Genomic DNA, 19,028 nt, shown 5'->3' on the forward strand with positions numbered 1-19,028 from the left:
AAACACAAAGTATATTTAATTAATTTTGGGAGGGCTAACACAGCATTTTTAATGTAAGACTCTTACTAGTGACTCTTTGGGACACATCACTGAATTTATTTCTTTGTTTATAAGATATCTTAAATGATTTTGTTTCTGAAATGCCTTCCAGGCTTTATAGAAACAACTAAAATAAGGATAATGTATTGGTGAAGCTGCATGGAGAACATCTAGCTGGACAAGTGAATTAATATCTACATTTCACAAAACACTAAAATGAAATTAAAGCTGTAAAAAAAGGTTTAAGATCACAGTGAAATGGAGAATAGGAAAGGAGACGATAACAGAAGGAGTTGGCAACTCAAAGATGGGAAATAAATGGAGCCTCAGTAGCAGGCTTACCGGACTAGGGAGAAATGAAAACAAAATGCTTGATTTGGGGTGAAACAGGAAAAAGCTAGCTGGGTTGTGAAGAAAAATAGAAAGTTGGGGATTAGAAGCATTAGGCAAATTTGAAGGATTTTAGATCTAGTCTGTAGAAATCCTCAATCCCTACAACCAGGTAACTGCCCTTCCCTATTCCAGCAAAACCTGGGGGCTTACTTTCCTGAGATATTCTAGCTTTATTAGTATTAACCAAATGAGGTTCTAGATGAGGGATCAAGCCACAGATCAGAAAATTATGTTGAAGTAACCAGCATCATTGGGAACTTTTAAAAATGAAAAGTATTGAGCCCCATCCAAGACTCACTGAGTCAGTAACTCTGAGGATCGATGCCACAACCTGGGTTTTAACAAACCTTCCCAGAGACTCTCAGGTTCTTTGAGATTTGAGAACCATGGATTCAGAGCACACCAGCACTAGTATAGCTCAAATTCAGAGAAAGGTCAAAATATCTTGTACCAGTGGAAGGGGTGGGGTTATCATTCATTTATTTTAAAAAGCTGAAATGCTTGTCCTCAATAAATAGAGACAAAGAAAGACCCTCTCCATTTAAAAATGTTTGTATATTTATTTATTGTTCTTTTATGATAAATATAAAAGGATTTCTGACAGCTCAGCAGATGTCGATTATTCAGTGGATTTTATTTTCCTTGAAGGTGGTTGAGAACCCTTTTTGAGGTGATAAATATGTTCATTATTTTGGCAAACCTAAGGGTTTCAAGGCTATATGCATATTTCAAAACTCACCAAATTTATACGCTCTAAGTATGTACAGGTTTTATGTGTCAGTTATATCTCAATAAATATGTTTTTAAAAGATGAAGTAGTATTTCCTCTATTTTAGGACTGAGTATTTTTCTACTGTGTGTGTGTGTGTGTGTGTGCATGCGTGTATAATATTTTATTTGTGCATTCATTCAAGGATGTACATCTAGGTTGCTTCCACATCTTGGCTATTGAGGATAATGCAATCAACATGAGAGTGCAGACACCTCTTCAAGATTCTGATTTCAGTTCTTTGGGATAAATACCCAGAAGTGAGGTTTCTGGATCACATGATGGACTCTATTTTTAATTTTTTAAGGAATATCCATACTGATTGTCACAGTAGCTGCACCATTTTATATTTCTGCTAACAGTGCACAAAGGGTTTCCAATTTCTTAACATTCTTTTCAATAATTTTTTTTTAATAAAGAGTGTGAGGTAATATCTCATTATGGTTTTGATTTGCAGTTCCTCGATGATTTGTGATGATAAATATCTTTTCATATACCTGTTGGCCATTTGTATGAATCTGGAGGACATTATGCCAGCGAAATAAGCCAGTCACAGAAGGACAAATACTGCATGATTCCACTTATATTGTATCTTATAAAGCAGTCAAGCTCAGAAGCAAAAAGTGGAAAAGGTAAGGAGAGGAGAGAACCACAGAACCAGAAAGTAGCAAGAGTGATTCTAATCCATTGTGTCATTAATGTTCTAAAAAAAAGAGACATGTTCCAGTTATGGTCGACCATATAATTTCGGTTCTTATGCTTGTATTGGTGTTCACAGTAATATTATTACAAGAGAAGGTGAAATGATATTATTGTGTAATATTTGTAGTGGTTTAAATAGAGATATTCTGGACGATTGTGACGTGTCAAGGCAGATAGGAACCTCTGCTGTGACTTTTGAGTCTATGTTTGCCTTGTGAGCAGAAGTGGCTTGACATTCTTTGTGCCAACAACTTGCAACGATGCGTAAGTACCAATAGGATGGAAGGAGAAGATTGTTTTACCTTGATGATTATATATCAGTTGAAGACAGGAGTAATTAATGATACAATAATGCATAAATCTTCAAGAAAATTTTTTAAAAATTACTGATTACTAAAGAAAACATAATTAAAACTCTTACTGAAGATGGTTCTTTGGGGAGGTTTTTCTTAGGAAGGGCTTTCAAGCCTGTAGACTTGTATTCTTTTTCTCAGTTGTTGTTTTAATGGAGCCCCCACATTAGGAAATTAAGTTTACTTTCACAGGTGTCATTGAGAAATATAAGAAAATTATGAAAGGTAAAGACGTAATTAATGTTAAACAAAGCAAGATTTCATACTGACCTCAAGAAAATCTTGAACCTGTTAATTCAGTGGTCTCACTCATCTGTGAGGCTCGTAGGAAAGGGTTCAAAGTCTGTTTTCTCAGATATCCTGACATTGGTGGTGAAGTGGATACGAGTGTAGAATTTCAGCTATTGAGGATGGGGTAGACATGTTTAATTGTGGACACAGGAGTTATCGATGGGATGCAATCCCTTGCACATCTTGCCAATAAAAAATATCTTTTCTCCCTTTCCATGAAAAAAGAATTCACCAAAAAGTGCAGTGGGCAGAGGAAGTAGTTTGTCAGGAAGAGGCTCTGACTAGGTTAGCCAGTGGAACAGAGAGGGACCAGCAGAGCCTCCACAAGGTCTGTCCTGGAACTGAAGCTCCAAGGATTTGAATCCTGAACTAAGGGTGTATCTTATGTAGGTGCTGTTGAGAAACAGGTGCACATGGAACGCTCTTCAGCAAAGGGCTGCCCACCTGCAGGAACTGTGGGTTTGCTTGCAGCCTCCCCCTGCCTCCACTTCTAAACCAGTTTCTGCCCTTCTCAGGGTGACCCAATGCCAAAGACTGAGCAAGGTGAGGCTCCTGCCCAATTCCCCTCACTTTCTTTCCCTTAGCAGGTGTACTTCCAGGGAAATATTTGCATTTCTATTTCCTCTCAACACCTGTTCCCAAAGATTCTAGATGGTTAAAGGAGCTATGAAGAGAAATGATTTATGCCTCACTTCTCCTCAAAATTGTGGAATAAGGTAGATTTACCACCTGTCCTAAGACAAAAACAGACCATTCTTGTAGGGCAGAGGTTATATATGCAGAGGTTATCACATAGATGAAGGCTGAGAGCTCTGTTATGCATGTACTCACCAGAGTCTGGGGCCTACAGTTTGGTTCTGTTGTGTTCCTGTGAAATATTCCAGAATATGATGGGGAGGAGGGAAATCACATGTTGGAATATATCTCCATGAATAATCCCCCTAAATGCTATTTGGGGCTTACTGTGCTAGCCTGTAACTCATGCTGTTGGCTCAACATCTAGTACCCCCCAGGATTTTTGTGTGTGATTTTTATTATGTTTTGGAATAAAATATTCACCAGATAGTACAAACATTATCTCTGACTATTGTATCATATCTCATAGCTATATTTATGTCTATATTTTTATGTTAGAGTTTACTTATTATTGCTGCTGCTGATTATTATATTATTATAATTATTGTTTTGAGCCTGATATCTGAATGAGCAACCTAAATAGGGAGGAATTCATATTCACACACAGAAACGTACATGAGCCCTGTAATTTGCAATATAATTTAAATGCTATAGTGGATTTTAAATACTTGGAGGACTGAAACCCGTCAATATTTGACAGGTAGGAGGGTACTGCAGTTTGTTTTAAATGCTCACAAAAATACAGCTAAAAAACTTGGTAGATTCAACCTAAAATAATTAATTGATTACTACCACAAATGAGACATTTAATCATATAATATAAATAATTATAAAGGAAGTAATGGTCAAGTGTTTTATAATTCCCTGTAGCATAAATAAAATTAAGAAAAACTAAGAGATCATGATGTACAGTGTTCATAATGCTTCTATTAAACAGTGAATTTGATAAACCTCTTGTTTACGTAAAGCATTAGGACTAAATACTAAATGTCATTTTCATATGGTACCAAATGGCCAGATTTCATTTTCTGGTATCTTTTAAGAAAGATGAAAGGAGTCTTGCCTAAAAGAAATTGTATTACAAAGGCTAAAATTATTTAGCAATTTTCACTAATGGAGTGGAGATTAGAAACTGCTCATTTAAGCAGATGTTGGCCATAAGCAAAAAATTGTGGAAATCTCACAGGAATGCAGTAAGCTAACGTTTATTGTGTTACTTTTTCTCTGACACTTGTCTGTTACTGGGTGTGCATATTGCCTTATATCTTTTTATCTTCATCTGTAATTCTATCTCAAAAACTATAGCCTCCACTGTAAAGAATATGTCAGCGGTCAGGGCCTGGCAGTGCCTTACTCTTAGTAGAGAATAAGGAGTTTCGGGGTTTGTGATGGTTATGATTATTTTGCTTGTTTTTATTATGGCAGAAAATGTTGATAAATTAAAAAGTTCATGTAAAGTCACTTGAACCTGATGTGCCCTACGAGAAGCACAGAATACAGAATCGGTTGTAAATAGCCCTACGCACACGGTAGCCAATTTCAGTGACTAGAAGTTTATTCCCGTGGGTTTCACCATAGTTTTTAGGGTTCAGCATATGTCCACTCAATTCTTCAAATATTCTTTATAAGATTATTTAATAATATCTATTATACACTCACCATTGTACCAGGGTCCAGTGGTTAAAATTATAAATCATCTATGATTTCTGCCTCTCATTTCATAAATGAGAACAATGGGACACAATAAATGATATAATTGCTGTATGACATGGAAACTGGAGAGTCAGTTTGGGAGACACGCAAATGGTTTGGTCATAGCAGGAGTAAATGCACCCCAAGATGTCAGGCTTTTAGTGGTCCTCCAGAGTGATTAGTCCAGACTTGTAAATGTTCTAGGAGAGACTTCAGTTGCAAAATGAGAAACATAAAAGGGTACCTGATATATTTGTATATAATGAGCTAATTTTTATAGCTCTGTCACCAAGTGTTGGAGTTGAATTAAACGTGCATGTATTAAAAGTCTAATGGGGGGAAATAGGCACATTTTAATTACAGTAAATATGGGCCATGGTGTAAAATGGAAAGTGTAACTAGAAGGCTCTTTTTAAAAAATTTTAAAAAGATTTTATTGATTTGAGAGAGACAGAGAAAGAGAACGTGAATGAAATGAGGAACAGGAGAAGCAGGCTCCCCACTGAGCAGGGAGTCCGACCTGGGGCTCAAACCCAGGACCCTGAGATCATGACCTGAGCCAAAGTCAGATGCTTCACCGATGGAGCCACCAGGGGCCCAGCAGTATACACTTTATGTTGAGATTTCTGAGAAGCTCCAATTTGTAGCCCTTCTTTTCCTTACCTGAGTTTGTAACTAAATAAGTGAAAAATCAAATAATTTGGTAGACAGAATTAAAATGATCATCATATATTGAAATATGTGGTTTTATACTTTCAGGGTGCTTTTGGTACTGCATCCAAGAATTAAAAGACCCTGACTCATCTGGTCGCAGGCAGCTGTGGGTGAAGCACATGCTATGCATCTTTTTTTTTTTTTAAATAGATTTTATTAGAGCAGTTTTAGGTTTACAGCAAAATGGAAAGGAACAATACAGTGATTTCCCAGGTGCCCTTTGCCCCACCCATGCACAGCCTCCCCATTATCAACATTCTCCACTAGAGGAGTCCACTTGTTACAGAGGATTAATATATGTTGATAGATGCTTATCTCTAAACTTCATAGTTTGCATTAGGGTTTATTCTTGGTGCTTCACAGTTTGGAGGTTGACACAAATGTATGATGACACATATCTCCCATAACTACATCATGCAAAACAGTGTCCTGACCTAAAAATCCACTGTGCTTTTCTTGTTCAGCCTGTATCGCTCTCACAAAAAGTTAACATAAACTTACCATACAACTTAGCAATATCACTTATAGGAATCTACCCAAGAAAAATGGAAACATGTCCCAACAAAGACATATACTTCTAGCAAGAAGATTCGTAACAGCCATAACTAGAAAGAATCCAAATGTCCATAAATGATGAATGGACAGACAGGATGTGGTCTATTTACTACACAGTGGAACACTATCCAGCAGTCAATAATCTGCAAATACACGGTGAAATATAAATGATCCTCAAACACATTTTGCTAGGTAAGAGGAGATGTTGGTAGACATTTTCTACAGTTCTCTCATTTGTGAACATCTTGCATAGGAGGTGTTTGTTATTTCTTGTTCTAGACTATTGGAAACAAGATGAAGAAAAAAAGAATATCTAACTTTGCAGAGTGGATTCCAGAAAAGTATAAGTAATGTGCAACTGAACTCATAAAAGGAGGATGAATATATATTTTGGGCAGAGAGTTTCAGATATTAGGAGGCAGATTTTAAGTCAAAACTAAGATCATATAAAAACCATCAGGGATGCCTGGGTGGCTCAGTGGTTGAGCATTTGCCTTTGGCTCAGGTTGTGATCCCAGGGTCCTGGGATCAAGTCCCACATCAGGCTCCCCCCAGGGAACCTGCTTCTCCCTCTGCCTATGTCTCTGCCTCTCTGTGTGCCTCTCATGAGTAATAAAATCTTAAAAAACAAAACAAAACAAAACAAAAAAAAACAAAAAACCGTGATCAACATAGAGGGAGCAAAGGAGAAAGTTGGGAAATAAAGCTAAATGTAGTATTTGTGTTATTGAGCATCTGGGGGGAAGTGGTCAGCCCTGGGTCAAGACTGGGGGGGTCGTTGGAGAAGGAAGGTTAACATTGTGTCTAAGGCCTGTTAGACTTGGACTCGGAAGCTGGGATGTTCTGGATGAGTCTAGGGCAGACAGTGATCTAGCCATGCAGAGGCAACCAGGGTGTGTCCAGGTCCCAACAACCTGGGCCCAGAATTATATGGGGGTTCAGTTTGCTCTGTTGATTTCATCATCTTAATTTTTAGAACAAGATAACAACAAAATACTTCTGTATCATAAAATAATAATAATAATTCAAAGTAAAAGTATAAACTAAATTAAAAGACAAATGACAAACTGAGAAGGTATTTTCAAGATACATAAAAACAGCACTTTTCTTGATCTACAGGAGGAAAAATGCAGACAAACAAAAAGAAAAAATGGATAAGGCAGTATGTTCATATGCAAATAAAAGTAAATTGCCTAATAGCCATGTAAAATAATTCTCAAACTAAGGTATAATTATAAAACTGTAAGTTATAAATAGAAAGTATAAATAGAAAGTTCTTTTTCTCCTCTACGATGGACGATGCTTGAAATTCATTAGAATTTAAGAAAACAAACTCACTTTTAAAATAGTGCAAATATGTGTAAACTCTTGGGAAGCAAAAAATAGTACATACAAATAGTATTTGTAAATATTTACTAAAATTAAAAATATTCTTATTCTTTCACTCAATTAGTCTACTTCTATTAACTTACAGAATAACTCAGTGTCCAGATAGCCATGTACAAGAATATTCTTTGTAACGGGTTTGTTATGCGGAATAACCGAAGCAACGGATGATGACATCACTCAAATTCATATATAATATATTTGTGTTTTCTGAGCTGGAGACAATTCCAAGATAAGTGGTCATTTAAAAAAAAAAGTTGTAAAAGAATATGTGAAACACGATCCTATTGACTTAAATAAATAATTGAAATGGCTTAAAGGATACTTAAGAGACATTTTACATTGTTTACTTTGGGGCAACTGCTATTTGTCATTGGAAATGGACAAATAGAGGGTTAATTAGAGTTTTGCTTTATTAACTTTCTTGTTGATCTTTTTTACAATGAATATATATTATTTTATTGCAATGACAGTGATGATAATAATGATGTGCTATAGGACTTCTGCCGCCTTGTCACGAATTCAAGGGAGAAAGTAGACAAGGCTTGGAGATAAAGTAGGTCACAGGATTTCTGTATCTCTTCTCTGAGGTCCCAACTTTGTTCTGAATGATGCTCATGGACAGAGGACTGCTGTGGCCAGCAGAAAAATGGTCTCACGGGCCTCAGCCTCAGTAAATACAGCCATTTTGTGGCATGATAGGTAGGCTACGGTGAGAATGCATGCACAGTTACTCCTGAGCCTTGGAGGCAAACAGACCAGATACTCTTGAGGGACAATGTGGTCTATAGCTGGACCTCACACCTCGGTAGGTTTGCTTTGTTGACTTGATAACTAACAATAGACAGATATTTCCCCAGGGACTGTGAGAGATGGCGTGCAGCAATAATGGAGGCTCCATAGGAGTGACAAATGAGTGAAGATTATTTCCAAATAGGGCTTTTGGAGGTTCCACCTAATTATCAATGGAATCATCAATAGGAATGCCAGGACAACTTGCCTGGAACGGCAGGAGAGGAGAGCACAGTCACCTAAGTGCAGAATGAATAGGATGGCGACGTTGGATATGAAGCTAGTTTCATTTGGGAATTCCATTTAAAACCAAAAGCACACAAGAGGAAGCCTGGAAGCTTCCTGGGAAGTGTGGCTGACGAAATGTGGGACTTAGAGTGAGCGGCTTTCCAGAAAGCTGTAGTTTGAGGCAACTTCTCCTTTCTTCCCCACAGAGACCAGCCACTGGCAACTGCCACACATTTAAGATACTGATTCTTCATTGAGGGCAAACAGTAATACCCATTTTAAGTTGTATCAATCACTTTGAAAACATCGTTTTCAGTATCTACTAAAGCTGAACACACACTTTCTATGAGCACAAAAGCCCAATCATAGATATATATACTCAATTGGATGACCATGAAGTCTATAATAATATTGATAGTGGGACTATTTGCAATAGCCATAAAATGGAAACCATCTGAAATTTAATTTTAGTGGGATGGATAAACTGTATTTTAGTCAAACAGTGGAATACTGGGGCACCTGGGTGGCTCAGTCGGTGAAGCATCTGCCTTGGGCTCAGATCTCACGGTCCTGGATCCAGTTCCGTATCAGGCTCCCTGCTCAGTGGGGAGTCTGCTTTTCCCTCTCCCTCTTTCCCTCCCCCTCACACCATGCTTTTTCTCTCTCTCTCCCTCTCTCAAATAAATAAATAAAATCTTAAAAAAAATAATGGAATACTATGAAGCATTGAAACAAAAAAAGTGATAGCTACACATTATAATATGGATGAATCTCACATATGAGTAGAAGAAATGACATAAAATAATGTATACTGTTATGTGATATCATTTACATAAATTTTAAAACATACAAAATAATGTTTACTAGTAACAGCACATAAATGGTTACTTTTGGGAAAGGAAGGGTAGTTACTCAGAGGGCCATAAGAGGATTTAGACTGTGATAATAATGAATCTTTGGATTCCTTAGTGAGTCTCCTTTGTGAAAATATTCTTAAAATTTGCACTCATGATTTGTGCATGATTCTACATGTATATTCTACTTCAATAAAAATTATGTGAAAAAGTTATAATACTTTTTAGCCTCAAGTTATAATATCTGAGAAGATGAAATTATCATTTACCCTCTGCATATTACTTGGAAGTTATATATACACTTCCACACAATTGATATGCTATCATATCCTCAAAAATCACTGTAGAAAAGTAATAATGGAAAAACTAGTTATTATACATAAATAGGAAAATTATGGTCTAGGCATTTAGGCATCTGGACAATAACTGAATTTATCTTAAGTCATGAAGCATAAATTAAGTGAAGAAAATTATATACATGGATTTATTAAACATTTTCCTTAGATCCGTGCATGTATTTTGCAACCTCATATAGATGATTTTCAAACCGTGACCAACAAGATTGTCCTGTTTTATTTATACGTGTTCAGTGCCTTTGGTAGCTGATAATGTGTCATGAGTTACGTGGGCAAACTGCCCTTCTCCCGGGGTGGGGGCCAATCAGCAAAATCTGTTGCAACCTTTTCCTTTTTTTTTTTTAAAGATTTTATTTATTTATTCATGAGAGACACACAGAGAGAGACAGAGACATAGGCAGAGGGAGAAGCAGGCTCCCTACGGGGACTCCATTGAAAGACTCGATCCCAGGACCCCGGGATCACGACCTGAGCTGAAGGCAGACGCTCAACCACTGAGCCACCCAGGTGCCCCTGTTGCAACATTTACCATGTATAGATCTTCCTCTGTCAACTGGAGACTGCGATGACTTTAGCACTGGAAACGAAGCCACACCTTATCTGTTCACATTTGAGTAATGTTGTCTACCCACACATCTTCTTTACCCCGAGCTGGAGTACCTTTGCTCTGTGTTTGGCATTATGTCTTGCTTTCATGAATGACTAGTTCTGCTATAGACAAATATTTTCACTTAAAATAAATTAGTAGATTAAATGAGCGAGCCAGTACCTGAGTGGTGTCCTGAGGAAATTAAATACACAGTAAGCGTATTTGGTTATGTGAGTTGTAGAAATCCTGTAGGTATAACGCGGGGAGTCAGAGGAGGTTGCAAGGGACAGCTCCCCAAATTCCTTGTCCCATGTGTCCAGACTGTGGCTATGATGAGATATCAGGCCATGATTTTTCACCTTGCAGGCAAAAGAAATTTTGAAGATATAATTAAGGTCCCTGATTATCAGTTATTTAAGATTATCCAGGTAGGCCTGTCAGGCCCTTTAAACCTAGAGTGTTTTCTCCATCAGAGAGATTCCTTAGCACAAGAGGAGCTCACTGTGTCATTGCCGGCTCTGACACGGAGGGGGCTTTGGGCAGAGGACCCCAGGGCAGTCCCCAGGAACCAGTGGCTGTGAAGGACAGGGGGACTAGAGTCCTGCAGCCTCTAGGAACTGAACTCTGCCCCAAACCTCAAGAAATTTGGAAGCAGATTCTTTTATCTCTTGATAAGAGCACAGTTGGACTGGGGGTCTGGGAGGCTCAGTCAGTAGAGCTTCTGAGTCAGGTTCAGCTCCAGTCGTGATCTCAGGCTCATGGGATGGAGCCTTGCATCAGGCTCGGAGCTCAGTGCCTGCTGGAGATGCTCTCTCTCCATCTCCCTCTGCTCTTCCCCCTACTTGTGCTAAATAAATAAATAAGTAAATAAATAATTAAGTAAGTAAATAAATAAATACCTTTACAAATAAAGCAGAAATTTATTCTCTTATAGTTCAGGAGACCAGAAGCTGAAAGTCACTGGGCTAAGGCATAGGCATCAGCAGATCTGGGCTCCTTATCTCTCACCTCTCCTTGGTTTTGGTGGCTATCCATATCCTTTGACTTGTCATTTGTCATTCCAGTATCTTCCCTGTGGTCACATTGTCTACTTCTCTTTTCAAAATCCTTAACTGAATCACACTTGCAAAGAAAGATCCATATAGATAAAGAAGATGTGGTCTATGTATACAATGGAATATTCCTTAGCCATTAGAAACGACAAATACCCACCATTTGCTTCAACATGGATGGAACTGGAGGGTATTATGCTGAGTGAAGTAAGTCAGTCGGAGAAGGACAAACAGTGTATGTTCTCATTCATGTGGGGAATATAAATAATAGTGAAAGGGAATATGAGGGAAGGGGGAAGAAATGTGTGGGAAATATCAGAAAGGGAGACAGAACATAAAGACTCCTAACTCCGGGAAACGAACTAGGGGTGGTGGAAGGGGAGGTGGGTGGGGGGTGGGGGTGACTGGGTGACGGGCACTGAGGGGGGCACTTGATGGGATGAGCACTGGGTGTTATTCTGTATGTTGGCAAATTGAACACCAATAAAAAATAAACTTATTAAAAAAAAAGAAAAATCCATATAAAAACACTCACAAGTTCCAGGGATCCTGATGTGGTTATCTTTTGGTGGGAGAGCGGAGAGTGTGGTTTTTTCAGCCAGCTACAATTGGTTTTCATCTCTGAATTAAATGCTCATGGGTGCAGCGTCTGGGCCTTGTAATTGCATCTTTAGTTTTATGAGAAACTGCCAAACGGTTTTCCAGAATAGCTATATGGTTTTGCATTCTCATCAGCAATGTGTGAGCGATCCAGGTTCTACGCATTTTTATTTTTCAGGCTGTTAAGTTGGTGATAACTTGTTAAATAGCAACAGAAAACTAATAAATTGGCTCAACAAAATTAGTATATTGGAGTGGATAATATATTTTGCACCTTTTCGTATGTCCCAGATATTGAAAGTGTTCAAACACAGAGAACCAATTGGAATTCTGTTAAAGATTATCACCCAGGACTGGCTGTAAGACATAAGCAAATGATGGTGCCTGGAAGACATTTCTCACTATTTTAGATGTATATGTATGAAAAAGATTGCAAGTAGCATAGAGCATAAAAATAATAGGGAACTGGATTTTCTTATTAAGATTTTTGATTGGAGAGAAAAATCACTCCTCTAGAAATCAGCGAAACTTTGTCCTTACTCATATTGCCAAATTTCTGCTAAGGACTGTCTATATTTTGATTCTTCTTTTCCTCAATTTTTTTCTTTACCCTTGAGCACACTCCAGTGTGACATCTATGACATCACTCCAGCAAAAAACCCTCACATCTTGCCAGATCCAATCGGTCAGCCATTTTCTGTGACTTCTGAGCCCTTCTGGCAAGTGAACTTTTCCAATTTGATACTGTCCCTTGAAGCATCCTCCAGCACACACGGGGCATACAAGGAGACACTTCTCCCCTTCTGCAGACCCTTCTTTCCGCCACCAGTCTATCAGATGCTGGACTAACTCAGGTGTCAGTCTTTCCTTCTGTCGCTCTACTACATTTCTGGACGATGTCACCCACAAACAATCTTCAAATTCCTCTACCCTGGCGATCTCAACCCTGGACTAATCACTGTCTGGGAAAATCGCAGCCAGCCTACCAGTCCCTTGCAGAGCCATAAACCTGAGAATCATCATTGGGACCTTGTTTACTCAATTTCCCACCTGTGTTCACAATCTGTTATCAAGTTCTATGGATTTTTTTTCTTTTTTTTTAAGTTCTATGGATTTTAACAAGTTATTTCATCTGATGATTTTTAATTTCTACTGCTGTTTTCATAAGGGTGCTATGAAGCACACGCTCACCTTACCCTTCACTGGGATCACTAAAGTAATGTCCCAACTGGTCTTTTGTGTCCACTCTTAATTTTCTCCAATCTTTTATTCATTAAGCATCCAGGGTGACCTTTCTAATATAGAAATATGACTTGCCACCCACATATAAGTGCTACTCAATAGCTTTCGATTATTCTTAAGATAAGAACTGGCATCTTTAACGTGGCTTATAAGACCTGGCATAGTCTTTCCCTCCCACTGTCTGCATTTATTGAGTGCTTACTTAAATATTTACCATGAATCATGCAACAGGGAGCAAAAGGTTATCTAAGCCCTGCTTTCTTGGAGCTTGCCCGTCAATGGGAGACATAGATGATAATCACATGATTTTACAGTCAAATGTGAGCTTTAAGTTGGTCATGTGTCACAAAGTACACAGGGTTCTGCCCATGAAACAAAAAACCTAAAAGGGGAATAATTGGGTTCTAGTACCTGCCAAATGTCAGGGAACACTCCAACACCAGTTTCCATGAATATTTTAGTTACTAATCACCCTGCTAATTGTTGATTATGGCACATGTCATCTATGAAACTGCATGGAACGAGTATGTGCAATTTAAATAATAATAATAAAACAAATACCCACGTATTCACCTTCTAGGTAAAGGAAGAGTCCTGGTTCCTTGGAAGGCACCATTGAGCTGAGCACTGGTTATGTTTCCTCTTTCTTCCTCCCTCCTTCCTGACACATGTAATCACTAATTTCTTGTTGATTAGTCCTTTGCTTTTCTCTGTAGTTACCATCTGTGTATTTCTAATAGCCCAATATTTAGTTTTTCCTGACTTTGATCTTTTTGTAATAGAAATAACATGGTGACAGAATCTTCTTGTGAGTCTTGCTTCTTTTATGTAGCTTCATGTTTTCAGACACACACATCTTTGTAGATTTGTGGCTATATTTGCTTTCATTTTTCTGGATATACCACAATTTCTTTGAGTTCATTAATCTATAATGAAGAGTGCTGCTTGGAACATTCTCAAACATTCAAGGACATTATTGAGCATCATTCCTGTAAAATGTACTATACAAGTTGGCCATGGTGGGAAGTGAAGGAGGGAAGACAAATGCACATCACAATGAAAGAAATTTATAATGTAGAACTATATAAATATACTGTTTTTGACACATGCTTTAGGTTTGCAGAGGAAAAAATAGCATGGCTTTCAGAGAGTTCAATTCTGTAATAGAGAAAATGAAGGAAACATTTTTTTCCTAAGTGGGTCAAGTTTTAAAGCACATTATAAAAGTGTAATGCACTAGACGATCGGAGAAGACTAATTAGACCATCAGGGGTAAAACCTGAATTATCTTCATGGCAGACAGAGGGAAGAGAAAGAGGAGTAACTGGAAGAGTCCGGGGAGAAGGAGCACACAAGAGAGGTGGTTCTAAGAACAGCCCCCAGAACAGGTTCCAGTGGCCTCGTACTGGTTTGAAGACTTGTCCTGAATTTTGTATAAAGCAAATCCATACAAAATTCATAGATTTAAAGACGGAATGTCATAGCTGGGTTACCTTAAGGAACAGTGTGAATCTCTAAGTCACACACTTAAAAACCTAGAAAAATATCTTCTGTGTTTATCTTTTAATGTTTATGTTCCTTTTTTTTTCTTTTTTTAAAGATTTTATTTATTTATTCATGACAGACTCACAGAGAGAGAGAGGCAGAGACACAGGCAGAGGGAGAAGTAGGCTCCATGCAGGAAGCCCGACGTGGGACTCAATCCAGGATCTCCAGGATCACATCCTGGGCTGAAGGCGGTGCTAAACTGCTGGGCCACCAGGGCTGCCCTATGTTCCTTTTTTTTTTTTTTTTTTTAATTCATCTATTAGGTTATAAATATTATGGGATATATACTTTCTGACAGAATGTGACCATACTGCAGTAGAATTAGAAACAACAAAATTATTGCAAAAATAAATCCACTTGGGAAATAATAAAAGAAGCAAAGTAAAACAAAACTGTCTTGTTTTACAAAGAAATTCAAGGTAAAAGCTACAATTATTGTAGGAATTATAATTAGTGCCATATATCAAAACACATGAGATATGATTTCAGCAATAATCAAAGGCAATTATTGAACCATAAATTAAATCTTAGAATGCAGAATATATTAAAACAAACTTATTAAGCATTGGGCTCATTATGATAGAAATTATTAAAATACAAACCCGATGAAAGTAAACCGAAATAGTAACAGGAAAGAAGATAAAGAAAAAAATGTAAAATTAGTTGGTTCAATAACATCTAAACTCTTTCTCAGGAAAGACAACTAAAGTAGAAGAAGTTTTGGCAAATCTGAATTAATTTAAGAAAGACAAGGGAGGAAGAGGATGAAGAAGAAGCAGGAAGTTGGTAGGGGAAGAGAGAAAAGATGGAATGAGGAAAATAATATCAATCCAGTTATAAAAACATTGAAAATATTTTCCATTAACTTTGATAGGATGTCTTTGAATGCCACAGATTTTTGGGCCCATCTTCAGTATGACAGATCTCTCCCTCTCTGTATGACTACATGTCTCGTGTTCAGGGTATCCCAGTTACTTGGCACTCCTGCTCAAGAGATTTAATCAAATGAGTAGACCAATGTGAAATTCTGCAGAAGATCCTGATAAAGAGAATTCATGTGGCCCTGGACACACTGTGAAGTGTTCCAGATGGGAGCAGGGTACCTTTTATTCCCTTTTTTGATTGAAAGGATGCATTTTCAAGATCAGTAGACTCTTGACCATTGTCAGGGGCTATGTTGATCTGTTCCAGTAAAAAGACTCTGTGAGACACTGTAGCAATGGTTGGAACAACTACTTAAATAACTTCAATGGTTGAGCATCACAATCCATCTCCTATTTGCAGAAGCCATACTGGCAGGTTAAACACTGATAGAATGAGACAACTAGCCATATATCCTTCAATCTCTGAGGTCCCTTCAATGGAACTTCCATTCCACAAGGCATGTAGTTTTGCTCCTGATTTTGTAGCTTTGTTTTAAGGTGGTGAGGTAGCTGGACAAAGGCTTCTACTGGAACTTATTTTGATGCCTCCTAATCCACAATTCAATGAGCCCATTTAGGGTCCTGCCAGCACCTCAGAATATCTGCCCTGATTATTGTTCTGAACAAGAGATTTACAATAGCTGTGTTTCCATTTCAAAAAGGAAACAAAACTATTATAATTATAGAAACTCAATAGAAACAGAAGAGGAAAGGACTCTGCACACAGACAAAGGTAATAGTAGACAATAAGTGAGAATAAGGCAAAGTTACATGAAATTGAGTCCTTAAAATATCCAACCTCATTAGCTAGGGAAGTCCCATGCAAATGGCCAGGGTGGAGAGTCCTTCCCTCAGGTAAGACTTCCAACTAACCATCCCCATATGGGCCATATTTATAGGGCAAATAACCGGGTTTGAAATTAAATATTTGTTCATCTACGTGCAATATGGAGCAAGCTGCTTTTCTATGCTATTGTGTTTCTCTATATTCAAGGAGGCTCCTTGAATATAGAGAAACACATACAACATCACTGGGTGTGGAATTGTGAAGAGGTGTAGAGCAGCATCACTGTACCATATGGATAAATGTGAAATGATTAGGAACTGATGAGTTTTGAGCACATTTTACCCTTATTTTTTAACATACTTATTTAGTTATAAGCTTATATAACTTAATTTTTAATAATGGTTGTGCATAAGAACCAGGTTTAAAAATTCCTGAAAATTTAACTAGCAGCTTTTGCACACTGTGCACACGATACCCGCACACCACTGTTGCTGGCTGGAAACTGGCCTTAGTGAGAGGGATTCCCATCACAGAAACTGGCAGATGCTACATATCAGGGTTATTTGTTCAGAGAGCTAATTGTTAAACATCTACCAGCACATCACTGCCCAGCATTCACCAAAACACACAGAAATTAGTGGATAAATACATGAGCTTCCCACCCGCTGGTTGGGGCAAATCAGAGATGTGCTCTGTACTGTTGCTGTGAATGAGGGCTTCCCAGCACCTCTGTCCTGACCTGCCCATAAACTTAGCTTCTCCTTTAGTTAGAGAAAGGAGTCACTTGGAGATTGGAAGGTACTTGCAACAGGAAATTAGCACTGTGCCTGGGAGTGGCCAGTACCAAGGATGTGCGGGGCATTGAGAACATCTGTGGCAGACCCTGTCCCTAGGGATTCATGAAAATGTGCATGGGTAGGACTTAAAATATTTGTTCCATAGAGAACCAGGAAAGTTCTAATGGCACGTCAGCAATACCTTAGACAGCTTTCATCTTTGCTCTCCATATGTGCAGGTGGAGTTATCCACTGTCCAAAGGCCAGGGTGTTTCCAGTGTCTCAGACTGCTAATGTGATGAACAAAGCTCTTAACCCGAGTTTATCTGGGCCCTCATTCACAGTACAGTGGTGCATGGGTGTCGTGTGCACAGTGTGCAAAAGCTGCTTGTTAAATTTTCAGGAATTTTTAAACCTAGTTCTTAGGCACAACCATTATTAAAAATTAAGTTATATAAGCTTATAACCAAATAAGTATATTAAAAAATAAGAGTAAAATGTGTTCAAAACTCATCAGTTGCTAGTCATTTCCCATTTTACTGTCCATACACTTTTGATGGTTTACATGGCTCTCGTAACTGTAGGGTAGAGATTGCATATGGTGATGCTGCTCTGCACCTCTTCACAATTCCACCCCAGTGATGTTGCTTGAAGTGTGAGCACTTTTGTTCAGAAGGTAGGGTCATGAGTGGTTGCTTCTATTATATCACACAAGTAGGATCAAGATTTAAGTCTGTTCTTTGAAAATCCCAAGTACTACAAAAACTGGGGAATAAGATATATGTATCTTGTGTAGATTTCTTGATGGGAAATACTTATTTGAGAAAATTAGTGTCAGTTGGTGATTGACAATAAAACAGGCAGAAAAGATTGCCCCATCCCAGCATCTTGCCCATCCATCTAGTAAAAGGCAAAGTTTTTCCATGGGGAAGTTCCTCATGAAATGTCTACACTAGGTGGGCATGAAAAGAAGTAGTTTTGGCAGAAAAATCTCTGAAGGAAAAATTAAAATCCTCTTATTCAAAAAACATTGCTCTACGTGTTTTCCAGCCTTATGAACAAAGAAACCACAGAGCTTTTCTCTTTAAAAAATCACTCAGAAAATACCTCAGAAAACTACCTGGTTAAGGGATAAGAAAAAATGGTGAAGAGAAACATCTTGTGACTGGTTGTGAAGTTGAACGACTTGCTCTGAGTTCTTCATAATTCTTTCCATTCTCTTTCTCAAAGTTAGTTAAAGCTGTGACTGACTCCACCTTTGCCCTTTGCTTTGGGTAGCTGAAAGTATAGAAAGGCAATGATGCCAAAAAAAAAAAAAAAAAAAAAAAAAGAGACTATGAGAAATCAAGCCGGAGTTGTATAATTTAGGCCAAAGTTTGTCACACGTTTTCTGTACAGGGCCAGATGGTAAGGATTTTGTGCTTTGCAGGCCAGAAGGTCTCTTGGTATAGCCCAAGAGCAGCCATCGACAATAGGTACGGGTACAAGCGAGGATGTGTTGCAATAAAGTTTATTTACACAAAAAAGAAATAGGCTGAACATGGCCTACTGGACACAGTTTGTAGACTCCTGATTTAGGCTCATGACCCATATTGCTAAATCCTGTTTTTTTTTTTTTTTTTTTTTTTTGTAATTTTGTAAAATTTTTAATTTTTAAAATTTAAATTCAATTAACCAATTTATAGTACATCATTAATTTCAGATATAGCTTTCAATAATTTATCAGAATTTAACACCTAGCTCTCCTTTTT

This window comes from Canis lupus, chromosome 26 (genome assembly GCF_011100685.1).
Source record: "Canis lupus familiaris isolate Mischka breed German Shepherd chromosome 26, alternate assembly UU_Cfam_GSD_1.0, whole genome shotgun sequence".
In the NCBI taxonomy this organism is placed as follows: Eukaryota; Metazoa; Chordata; class Mammalia; order Carnivora; family Canidae; genus Canis; species Canis lupus.